This window comes from Ambystoma mexicanum, chromosome 7q (assembly GCF_040938575.1).
Source record: "Ambystoma mexicanum isolate Mex_15411 chromosome 7q, UKY_AmexF1_1, whole genome shotgun sequence".
Lineage (NCBI taxonomy): Eukaryota > Metazoa > Chordata > Amphibia > Caudata > Ambystomatidae > Ambystoma > Ambystoma mexicanum.
In genome coordinates this window covers 1,130,207,491-1,130,220,438 of record NC_090941.1, presented here as the reverse complement: position 1 = coordinate 1,130,220,438, position 12,948 = coordinate 1,130,207,491, and the positions used below count along the sequence as shown (strand labels likewise).

Sequence of the window (12,948 nt, the reverse complement as noted above, 5' to 3'; positions counted from 1 at the left end):
AAATGTGAGCACATAAGGAGTATAGCTGGATACCAAGTAGCCAGATGTGAAACCCACAGAAGCACAACTGAAACAACTTCAACACACCATTTGTTACAAAAATTTGGCATGACACTAAGGACGGTCAATGTGACAGAAGACCAGGAAGAAAACATCAAACTGAGTCACACCCTTTCTGGTCTACCCAACGAAGAAACAGAAACAAAAGAACCGAATGCACGCTTTAATGGAAAAATGTATCAATATCAACTCAAACTACCAACACCACTGCCAAAGGACAAACAAATCGCAGAAAACAAAAAGATACACTGCACCCTATTCAATGCCAGAACAATGTTAAAACAAACAACAGAACTATACGAACTGCCAAGCGATGGAGGGACAGACATGCTTTTCTTCCTCACCAAAATCTGTCTAACGTAAAACTTCAATATAACAGCACACAATTCCCTACTCAACAAGTTCAAACTTAACAAGTCAACTGAGAAGGAAAAAGAGGAGGAGGTATCACTGTGGCATACAAAGACCACCTGAAGATAACACCACCACCACCACTAAACATCCTGTGAATCACTGCTCCTGCACTTGGTTTTAGATCACCAAACCAGCCTATCGTTTCTACTTGTCTACAGCCCACTGACATACAACAATAAATTCACAAACACATTTGTGGACATCATCACCAACATCGCCATTAAACATGATCACCTGATCATACTGAGAGATTTCAACATTTGGTTCAAAGAAGAAAACATTGATTGTCCAAAACAATGACTTGTGAAAGGAGTGACACACACAGCAGGCTACACCCGAGATGCAATCTTCTGCAACAAAAGCCTGGTTACAACTGCACCTCCAATGCAAATGCTTTGGAGCAACCACCTCATAAAACATTTTGTGATCCACCTGCCAATAAACTCCTCCAATTCATAAATTAAACTGGAAATCCATAAAGATGCAAAAGATGCTTCGCATCATGGACAGGGGAAAAACAGGACTTCTTATCCTGTTGGATCTCAGCGCCGCATTCGACCTACTAGACCACAATCTGCTTGGAGTAGCACTAGGTAAAATGGCAAATTGCTCACCGGCAGCAAAGACATGGATAATGTCTTTCCTAAAGAACAGGACTTCTCGAGTCCACTGGGGAGATAAATTCTCTATGGAAAGGGAGATTCTTTGAGGGGTCCCACAGGGAGCCAGCATGTCACCACTACTTTTCAACCTCTACATCAGATTTCTATGCTATGTATTAGATCATGTAGATGTGTTCTTTACCAACTATGCGGACGATACGCAGCTGGTGTTGGAACTTAGTGGGACCACAAAACTGACAACGATAACCTCCTCAGAATATACAACATCATTGAGCAATGTTTGGACTCCAATTGGATGTGCCTGAATGGAAACAAAACTGAGCTGATGGTCTTTGGATCCACCCAAGCCAGAAACTCTCTAACCCCAGACTACGCAAATTTTAAGATTGAAGACACAAACATCAAAGTACTTGAGAAAGTGAAAACCCTAGGTATGATGATGGAAGCATCCCTAGGAGCTGAAGCTCAGACTCAGTACATACAAAAAACATGCAATTACTACCTCTGACTCCTTAAAGCCATTAGACCCTATCTTTCAGAGAACAACTGTGCCACACTGGCCAGAGCAACCATCCTATCCTGATTAGGCTACGGGAACGCATTAATGGGAGAAGCCAACAAAAAAAGCCTACAGGTGTACCAGATCATCCAAAGCAATGCGGTTAGGATAATCAAATGCAAATCAAAATCTGACCACATCAGCAACTATAGGAAGGAGCTACACTGGCTTAAAGTGGAAAGCAGAACCCACTTCAAGGCTCTTACAATAGCTCATAGATCCATCCATGGGAAAGCCCCTGGCTACCTGAAATCCAAAATATGCTCTTATGCTCCCAGCCTCAACCTAAGATCTATGGAACAAAATAGGATCGCAGTAGTGCCACACAAACGCAAGCTGGGCCTGGGCAAATCCTTTCCTGTCATCACAGCAGGTATCTGAAATAATTTGCCAGTCAACATAAGGAAAGAACCCAATTACTTATGTTTTTGTAAGCTATTGAAAACTTACCTCTTCGACTGATAACACCACCTCTGACTCATCGATCTTGAGATATTCCTAGTTAGAGTTGTCCCATCATATATATGTTCTGTCTTTCATGTCCTTGTTTCTGCACCCCGAGACTTGCGAGTTACCGGCGCATTACAAATAAATAAATAAATATTGCAGACGGAAATACAAGATTGTAAGCCACAAAACCTTGAATCACCATTTTAGCCTCAAACCTTATAAAATAAAGAACTGAGACAATCCAAAAATGGATCACAAAAATACTAGAAGACATTGCAGCACCTCACTAAAGAAAACAATGGTGAGATGGTTCACAACACACCTCAGAGCACTGAAAAAATAACAGCAAACTAGAACAAGAATGGAGAAAAAACTATGACAGACAGTAAAAAAATCACAAATCAAAGACAGATACAACTATACAAAGCTGAAATACTCAAAGCAAAAAGACATACTACAGCTAACGGATCACAAACTCAGGCATCACCCAGAAAAAGGTATTCAACATCATCAACGATCTAAGAAACCCAACAGCATGCAACAACACAGCAACCCATTCACATAAACTATGCAGTAAACTTGCAGACCACTTCAAAAACAAAATTCAAAAAATTTAAAGAAAGTCATTCAGGGCATGCCTAAAAACAGCAACAACACCCTTAACCAGCCAATTAGTTTAGTTTAGTTTGTTTATTTATAGAGCACGGCCTAACCCTCAGGTAGCTGAGCACATAATCATGTGGACAATATAGTTACATATCGTTGCGCGAAGCAAATGGGGTACATACATTCAATGGTACAAAAGCAGGGTACAGTGGATGGTGGATAAGTACAATAAATAGTGATGGACCGGGTTACATGGTGGTCCGTTTCAAGATATAGTTAAGTCATACGGTAGTAATTGGTAGCATGAAGAGACCTGGAAGGTGCGTAAGTAAGTGGCAAAGTGTTAGGCAAGAACCAGGATTTCACCATGGCTGTGAATGGCCAGAAGGAAGCTTCCGATCTGATTACAAGAGGGAGTGTGTTCCAGCATTGAGCTGCAAGAACTGGGAAACTGGAAGCTCCTGCTGTTTTTAGATTGAATTTGGGAATAATTAGTTGGTGCAAGTAAGGAGTTCTGGTAGGTCTGGTGGTGCTATGTCTAGAGAATTTGTCAGATAGGTAGCGTGGGGCAGTCAATGACAGGCACTTTTGTGTAATGACAAGGGTTCTTAACTTAAATCTGTCTCAGATTGGGAGCCAGTGGACTTCTTTGCTGGCCATGGAGATGTGAGCCTTACACGGGAGGTATGAGCGCATCTTAAAGCATTGTTTTGTATAATCTGGAGTCTGTTCAGATTTTTTGTGGTGGTGCCCAGGAATAGTGTGTTACAATAGTCTAATTTAGACAATATCAGCGCTCTGGATACGGTGAGGCAGCTGGAGGAGGATAGAGAAGGTATAAAGGCATTGACAATTTTGTTGGTGTAGGTGGTAGATGAGATGGTGGCATTTATTTGTTTTTTCAGTGATAGGGTGGAGTCGAGGTAAGACTAAACCACCTCCCATCAATCTCGACAGTAACATTCAACAGCCTGGTGAGCAAAAGTGTTGTATTGTGTGACCATGGAATGTGGAAGGTTGGCTGTGAGAATTCATGGGTTATGGGGGTTCCAGGGATGTCAGTTGGCTCAACCTGGAGGCTGGGGGTCACAATGCTGTATACTTAAGCTTGAATAAATAGGCTGTATGCTTTACCTGTCATGGGCTGGTCCTTATATCAGTGGTGACAAGCATCCTAACCATGCAGGTGACCCACAGCGTGAGGACTGGTGTGCGGCATCTGCTTTCATGCAGCTGTCTTGGGAGGACAGCTTGGTGGAGCTCCAGACAGTGGAGGACGGATGTCCTAGCCCACGTACAGCAGATTGGGCAAGTCCGTGAGGTGTGTCTCGTCTGTGGTCCTGGTGGGGACCTACAAGAGCCTTGGTGGTGCTCATACCTTGGCTGCAGAGACACTAGTTGAGAGGCACTGGCAGTACCAGGCCATGCCATGATGCGGCACGCCTAGCAACAGTGCACCGCCGAGGACGCGGCGGTGCCTGGCAACACAATGTTGTCTACGAATGTCCAGCATCTGTTGCTGTACCAGGGGACAGTGCCAACGGCGCAAGCCTTTCCTGTCTGAGGAGATATTTGCTGAATCATGGCAGAGGACATATCTGTATCCTAACACTGTGGTACATTGGAAATATATGTAGCTAGGAATTTGGAAGCCCTGAGCTACTTACTTTGAAGGTTGGTCGTTTTAGGATGGGGTTCAAATGCTGCCTTATGCCTTGTAAGAATCTGAGAGTACCATTGAGATGGTGATGCCTGGTGTCCCTGGTCCACCAATATTTATGGCTTCACCTATCCCAGTAATGTTTGAGTAGAGCCAATGGAAGAAGGGGTTCATGAACTATTTAAGAGCTGCTTGTGGGAATACCTTTTCCGCAGACAGGAAGGTCTCACTTCTGATGCACTTCTTGGGATGCAAAGGGCAAAGTATATTTGAGACTTTACCAAGTCTTGATGATTGATGGTACGAGATTCAAGAGCTATAAGTTTGGAGTCCGTGTGCAAGAGAGCGGAGAGAGCATGGAGGAATATGTCAATGCTCTTCGTCGGTTGGACCTAACATGCAAGTTTGGAGATACTTTAGACGAACATATTAGGGACCAATGTATGATTCATTGCAGCAATAACAGGATCAGGGAACAACTTTGGCTTAAAGATGATCTTAATTTGGATGAGGTTATTGGGATAGCAAAACAGGTTGAGCACTGTATGCCATGCGGGGCTGAGCTAGTGAAACCAACCAGAGAACAAGTATGTGGCCACAGTGGTGTTTAAGGTTTCCTCCAAAGAAAGGGGGAAGAAGAAGTACAAGGGATATTTGCAATACCAAAAGGCATTGAACGTAACATAGGAGGAGGACCAAATATGCATTAACTATGGGTGCAAGAACCATTTTGTTGCGTCTCCGGTGTGTCCAGGGAAGAAGGTCAACTGTGCCAAGTGCGAGAAGTGGGGGCATTACACTCATTTCTGCAAAAACGTTCAAATGGGCACCAGTGCGAAAAAGTTGTTCTTTGCATCGAGGGATGGCCAATATTCATCATAGGAAAACGACGATGAGCATTTCAACATTATAACTGTGAATGTTGTCGATGTGTAGGATGAGTAGGTATGTGAAAGCACTGAAGTGGAGATATGTGTGAATTGGATGGGGTTGCATATGATGGCTGACTCGAGGGCTAAGATATCATTGATGTGTAGGAGGGTTTATGAGAATCTGTTGGATGGGAATGTGGATGAGTTAGGGACTCCAGATATAAGTCCGGGAGGTTATAATTTAGATAACATTGAATTTCTTGGATATTTCCAGGCTGGTCTGGAGTTTAAAGGTAAGAGAGCTTGGAAAGATTTGACGTTACTGGGGTAGCGTGAGCAGAAGAAACTCTGGATTAGCTCTTATTCTTCTTCTCTCTGCAGCATGTGATACCGTCAACCTCATGATCCTCCTTGACAGACTGAGTTCCTTAAGAATATGTGACTCAGCTCTATCCTGGATTGCCTCATTCCTCTCCACCAACCAGCAAATAATCCATCTCCCCCTTTCCCTTCTGCCACACTCCCAGTAAACACTGGTTTGCCCCAAGGCACCTGCCTCTCTCCACTTCTCTTCAACCTTTACCTGACCCTTCTCCCCAGGATCATCTTCTCACACAACCTTGCTTGCTACAACTAAGCACAAGACACACAAATCATCCTGAGAATCCCTAAATCTATCACCTTCCCCAGCCCTGACCTAGCAGCATGTCTCTCAGACATCGACCACTGGATGGCGACTAATCACCTCCTCCTGAACCCAGGTGAAACGGAGATCATGGTATGCCAAAAATCTGCTCTATTACCCCACCCAACTCCGTGGCTGCCCTCACTCGGCCGCCCCTCGCGACTGCCACCACTGTAAAAAACCTTGGCTGTAAAATGGACTCAGTCCTAACTCTGTCTCACAACAGCAACAATACTTTCAAAGCCTGTCACTTCCAGCTTAGGCTCCTGAAACGCATCTTCCCTTACCGTACCTTCCCGAACAGACGGGCTGCAATTATGTCCATTGTCATTTCCAGACTTGACTAGGGCAACTCCCTCTATCTGGGTGCACTGGCCTACCAGTTAAACGCACTCCAAAGAGTACAAAACCCATCTGCCAGATTACTTCTTGCACTTGTATGAAGGGACCACATCTCACCGGCTAGCCACAACCTATACTGGCTCCCAATTGGACACAGTGCCACCTTCAAATCCCTATGTATTACCCACCAAGTGGTGCACAAAGCAGGCCCCAAATTCCTACAAGATAAGATTACTCCTTACCACCCAACTCACACCCTTAGGTCAAGCACTGCCCTCCTCCTAATGGTCCCAACCTCCAATATGGTCAGGATCGGAGGGTCAGACTACACAATCCATGCGCCAACTTTGTGGAATTCACTGCCTCCCGGCATTAGGCATAGCAAAGACTGCATGGCCTTCAGGTAAGCACTCTAAACCTGGTCTTCTCCTAAAAGCACACAAGGGATTGAAGTGCACCACCCAACCTACCACCACGACTGACTCCTGGTGCAGTAAGCCACTGACTACAGACCCTGCCATAGACGTTCAGGCCTGACACTATCTAGCTCCACCACCGAGCCTTTGCCCAGTCTCGGAACCTGAATCTGAGCGGGATCATGACAGAATTTGGCACCTGAAAGAATGTATTCTTCACCTCACCCGCAAGAATTATGTACGCTCTGAGGCCTTAAGTTATGTATCACAATTAATCAGAGGCTATTGTGCTCGACCCATAACCCAAGAACCAATAACATTCATGAGCCTGATCAAGGCAATGCAATTGTTCACTACGCAATCAGCCAAAGAAGACACCTGCCTGCTAACTCTACGCACCTGGTAATGTAAGAGCAGGACTAGATGCCATGGGCTGTCTAGCAGTGAATCTGCTAATCACACCTACCATCATGTGAATATAGCAGGACCACCCACCGGTAATCTATCTAGCACAATCAACAACCCTAGCACTAATAGCACATACATACCGGATCATTGACCTGCAAATATGAACTACACAATCAAAGCAGGAAATGGACCTAGTTGTTAATTCCCACATACCTGGAAGCCTCTGTGGATAATTATAAAGCAAGTAATGATCTGGCACTTATTCCTGGCTAATCCCAACTCTCCGGGAATGTCCTAGCAAAACCAACCTACAGGGATTCTATCTACACATTTGCAGACCAAGGATGCCACTAGCACCTATACAATAACAACATGAGTTTCTTGGGACAGATCTGCCTGTCACCACCCATCAGTCTTCGCCAAACAATCGGACCCATCAAGAAACAGGGTGCTACCACGCCCTCCACAGGCACTGAAATTAAAATAGGAACACGTTTCCCCTGGAAAACGCACAGACACTCAAACATATCACTATGCCAACTCTTGCCTCTGCACCAATAAACAATAGAATGCAGCTACACCCCTCGATTAATTCAGCCTAGCGACACAGTACTTACACTTCTGCACGTTTGCCTCAACATTATTTAGAACACAGCTACACCCCTCGAAATTCAGCCTAGCTGCACACATAACATAGTTCTCAAGCAACCAGCACTGCTAGAATGCAGATACCATAGTCAATGGGTCTTGCTGCACACATTCTACAGAACTTACACAACCATTGTATTGCACCTAGCTCCATTATGCAGCTCCACACCACCTCTTGCACTCTGCTGCACACATACCGAGTGCACCCAAGCACCTTGTACTACACACCCTCTCTACTGACCTGGACTGCAGTCCCCGGGGTAGTTCCACCCATAGCGCTTGGGAATCATAACAATGGTAAAAGGCACTATACAAAGGCAAAATAACATAACATATAGATCATGACAGTAAATGATGTACAATATTTATTACGTGTCTTTGTGAAATGTATTAAAGAGGTGTTCAGATGCAGGTTGACCCCAAACAAGGTGACTGCAGGTATCGCCTGAGGAAGGTCCTCTAACAGGGCATCAGAACCCCGGCAGTGACATAATGGCCAAATGTCACGAGGACAGTAGCAGTGCTGACAACGTTGGTGGCTTTGGTGGCTGGGGCGACAGGGACTCGGCGGGGCCTGGTGGCTCTCGGGACCGGGAGAAGGATGGCCGCATTTATGTTTGTAACTTGCCAGCTGATGTGCGCGAGAAGGATGTGGAAGACCTGTTTTACAAATATGGGCACCTCCGTGACATGGAGCTTAAGAACCAGTGTGGCCTATTGCCATTCACCTTTGTGTGCTTCAAAGACCCCCAAGATGCAGAAGAGGTGGTCTATGGAAGGAACCGCTACGACTATGGCCATTGCAGACTGCCTGTTGAATTCCCCCAGCAGCATCGGTGGGGGGTGGACCCCATGGAAGTAATGGTCCCCCTTCAAGACGATCCGAATACAGATTGATTGTTTCAGGACTTCCCCTTCTGGGAGTTGGCAGGATCTCAAGGATCATATGCGTGAAACAGATGATGTCTGTTATGCAGATGGGATGGGAGTCGTCGAGTTTCTCGCAAGTAAGATATGGAGCATGCGCTGCGTAAATTGGACGATACAAAATTGTGTTCCCACGAGGTGAGTTTTATTTGTGAACAACTTTGCATTACCAAATATCAAATCCTTGCACCTTTTCTTGCAGACTATGGGCCTCATTCCAAGGTTGGCGGTAAGGGGTTAACGGTGCCGGTAAGGGTGCCGGTGCCGTTAACCCCTTACCACCGCATTACGAGGTCCTTTAGCGGGTCCCACTAAGGGCAGCTGGTTTTACCAGGCGCCCTTAGTGGGAGCCGCTAAAGGACCAGGGAGCTTGGTAGCTCCCTCCCCATTCCCATTGAGCCCTATGGGGGCTCAAATGTGAATGGGGATGGGTTCCCTGAATGGGGAAATACCAGGTCCTCCAAGGTTGGAATGGCCCGGTATTTCCTCATTCAGGGAACCCGAACCCGGTATGCGGTATGGGGGTAGCCATGCCACTAATAGCACCATGGCTACCTCCATACTCGTAATGACCCCCATATCTAAGTAAGAAACGGTAACCAATGGAATCTATCTAATGTAAATATGTACATTGATGCCACAAAATGTATCTGTATGTATCTGTATTTTATGTCTATGGCATACGTAACAATGTAACCTGTAATGCGCCCAGATGCCTACGGGCCCGGTACGCTCTATAAATGAATAAACAATTACAATTACAACAACTTTAGGTTAGTATTTAAGATGAGGCACGATATAAAACATAGTAGTATTTTGGGGGGTTTTAACAAAACAGGTACAATTGTTGCACAGTAGCTTTCGTTGCACTGTAGCTTTGCTTGTTGCCATTATGGCGTCACATAGCGCTGTATTTCTTGCATGCACTGCATCTCACAGAGAAAACACAGCACACTATCCTCACTTCTCAGCACGACACACTGCATGCTGCAGAGCACCAAAAGTACTACTCTTTGTCTGCACGACGATGGCAGGAAGTACATGGTGTATGGCACCACATTCCCACATGCATCACACACCATAGAACGCACACAGTGCATTGTGTGACACACCTACTCACAATCCAGCTCATGACACATCTTTGAGTTACATGGCAGCAGTGCAGCAGTTGCATAGCACACACAATAACACTATCATCATCTGGCACAGCACGCTCACACACACACACACACACAGCTCACCACGTTATATTTTCATGCATGATAAACATGTGCACCTTTTGTTTTTTGTAGTTTTAGAACACCTAGTGTGAAGCACATGACACAGCATCATTGTATCTTGTGCCTGTAGGGATGCCAGGTGCTGTGAGCAAGAGTTTCGCCATCTTGAGGAGGCCTCAGGTAGAGGCATTGAGCTGCTGTTAAAGTGCATTTAGTTGGGAGCACTTGATTGAATTTCATCTTGTCCTGCAGACAGGCTGAGAGCTCAAGGACAGTTGGGGAGGGGTATGAGATAGTTGCCAGCTTATTGTTGCAAGGGAAGCGTTTCCCAAGGTACGAATGATGGGTCCCAGACAATAATCGCTGCCTCATCAAATAGGAAAGAATACATAATGTTCGTAAAGGCCACAGTGAGGGGGAGGGCTGGTTCTCAGGCAGCCACAATGTGAAATGGGCTGAAGAATAGAGAATGAGCAGAAATGATGGTCCAGGCGTGCTGTTCAGCAGTGGACCAATCACGTTTCTTCTAGAAGGCCATTCATTGCAGGGAGGGAAATAGAAGATGGAGTGCCAGGACTGGCAGCATGTAACGAGATAGCTAGTTACGTAGTGAGCAGGTGCAACCGCTGAGAATGGCAAATGAATAAAGGAGGTTTGTGCCATATTGGTTCACTGCGCATTGGTCCATCTGAGTGGGACGTGGCGGCCTCAATTGCCTGAGGTGACATGCTCCCATTAAAATGAAGCCCTCCATTTAACTGTTTTCTCGAGATGGGATTGGTGCATTTTTTAGCCTGACCAAGAGGGGTCTGATCATGTTGGCTGGGTGATGTTCTTTTGTGTACAAAATGGTAACTGCTAATAGCTTTTGAACAATGTATATGGTGGTTTAGTGGACGACCAGCTAATTGTTAATGTCAGGATGATGTTTTTGCTACATTTCTTCTGTGATATGTTGATGTTCTGTTTGTGGCTGTAAAATGTTCAGCCCAAAAGGGGTGTGCTGAAATTGGCTGTTCATTTCATCTTCTCGGCCATGATGTAAGGAAAACATTTTGTGTTTTCTTTCCTGCAGGTGGTGCACTCCTGTTTCAGTTTTTGTTGATTGTTTTTCCCTGCTGTTGGACCTGTGTTGGGAGCTCAACAAAGGTAACTCTACTGTTGGATTTACAATCTCTCTTACTACTGAGGGGCTTCCCCTGAGAAAGTTCTGTTTAACTTATAAAAAAAAACATTTGTCTTATTTGTATGTTCAATTGTGTCGTGTTCGTGTTAATTAGACATCGTTCATATAGGGTATAGCATTGTTAACACTAAACCTCTAGCACCCATACATGAATTAATGCTGGTTGAAAAATGTATGTTTTACTAAATTGGAGGGAATAATGTAGCAATCATGGGGGCGTACAGGGAAGTTACCAGCCATGAAGGCTCCCTGGGTGGGGGCAAACAGCGCAGTTACCAGCCATGTAGGCTCCCTGGGTGGGGGCAAACAGGGCAGTTACCAGCCATGTAGACTCTCTGGGTGGGGGTGTGCAGGGCAGTTACCAGTCCTTTAGGCTCCCTGGGTGGGGGCAAACAGGGCAGTTACCAACCATGTAGGCTCCCTGGGTGGGGGCAAACAGCGCAGTTACCAGCCATGTAGGCTCCCTGGATGGGGGCAAACAGGGCAGTTACCAGCCATGTAGGCTCTCTGGGTGGGGGTGTGCAGGGCAGTTACCAGTCCTTTAGGCTCCCTGGGTGGGGGCAAACAGGGCAGTTACCAGCCATGTAGGCTCCCTGGGTGGGGGCAAACAGGGCAGTTACCAACCATGTAAGCTTCCTGGATGGGGGAAAACAGGGCAGTTACCAGCCTTATAGGCTCTCTGGGTGGGGGCAAACAGGGCAGTTACCAGCCATGTAGGCTCCCTGAGTGGGGGCAAACAGGGCAGTTACCAGCCCTTTAGACTCCCTGGGTGGGGGCAAACAGGGCAGTTACCAGCCATGTAGGCTCTCTGGGTGGGGGTGTGCAGGGCAGTTACCAGTCCTTTAGGCTCCCTGGGTGGGGGCAAACAGGGCAGTTACCAGCCATGTAGGCTCCCTGGGTGGGGGCAAACAGGGCAGTTACCAACCATGTAAGCTTCCTGGATGGGGGAAAACAGGGCAGTTACCAGCCCTATAGGCTCTCTGGGTGGGGGCAAACAGGGCAGTTACCAGCCATGTAGGCTCCCTGAGTGGGGGCAAACAGGGCAGTTACCAGCCCTTTAGGCTCCCTGGGTGGGGGCAAACAGGGCAGTTACCAGCCATGTAGGCTCCCTGGGTGGGGCAAACAGGGCAGTTACCAGCCATGTAAGCTTCCTGGGTGGGGGAAAACAGGGCAGTTACCAGCCCTATAGGCTCTCTGGGTGGGGGCAAACAGGGCAGTTACCAGCCATGTAGGCTCCCTGAGTGGGGGCAAACAGGGCAGTTACCAGCCCTTTAGGCTCCCTGGGTGGGGGCAAGCAGGGCAGTTACCAGCCATGTAGGCTCCCTGGGTGGGGGCAAACAGGGCAGTTACCAGCCATGTAGGCTCTCTGGGTGGGGGTGTGCAGGGCAGTTACCAGTCCTTTAGGCTCCCTGGGTGGGTCAAACAGGGCAGTTACCAGCCATGTAGGCTCCCTGGGTGGGGGCTACAGGGCAGTTACCAGCCATGTAGGCTCCCTGAGTGGGGGCAAACAGGGCAGTTACCAGCCATGTAGGCTCCCTGAGTGGGGGCAAACAGGGCAGTTACCAGCCCTTTAGGCTCCCTGGGTGGGGGCAAACAGGGCAGTTACCAGCCCTGTAGACTCCCTGAGTGGGGGTAAACAGGGCAGTTACCAGCCATGTAGGCTCCCTGAGTGGGAGCAAACAGGGCAGTTACCAGCCCTTTAGGCTCCCTGGGTGGGGGCAAAGAGGGCAGTTACCAGCCCTGTAAGCTCCCTGGGTGGGGGTAAACAGGGCAGTTACCAGCCCTTTAGGCTCCCTGGGTATGGGTAAACAGGGCAGTTACCAGCCCTGTAGACTCCCTGAGTGGGGGCAAACAGGGCAGTTACCAGCCCTT

At 47.0% G+C, this 12,948-nt stretch overlaps 1 pseudogene; it reads left to right on the top strand.

Moving 5' to 3' along the window:
* The first annotated feature begins 8,235 nt into the window (after nt 1-8,235).
* Nucleotides 8,236-9,968, top strand: LOC138528820 (serine/arginine-rich splicing factor 9-like; annotated as a pseudogene).
* Nucleotides 9,969-12,948: the final 2,980 nt, after the last annotated feature.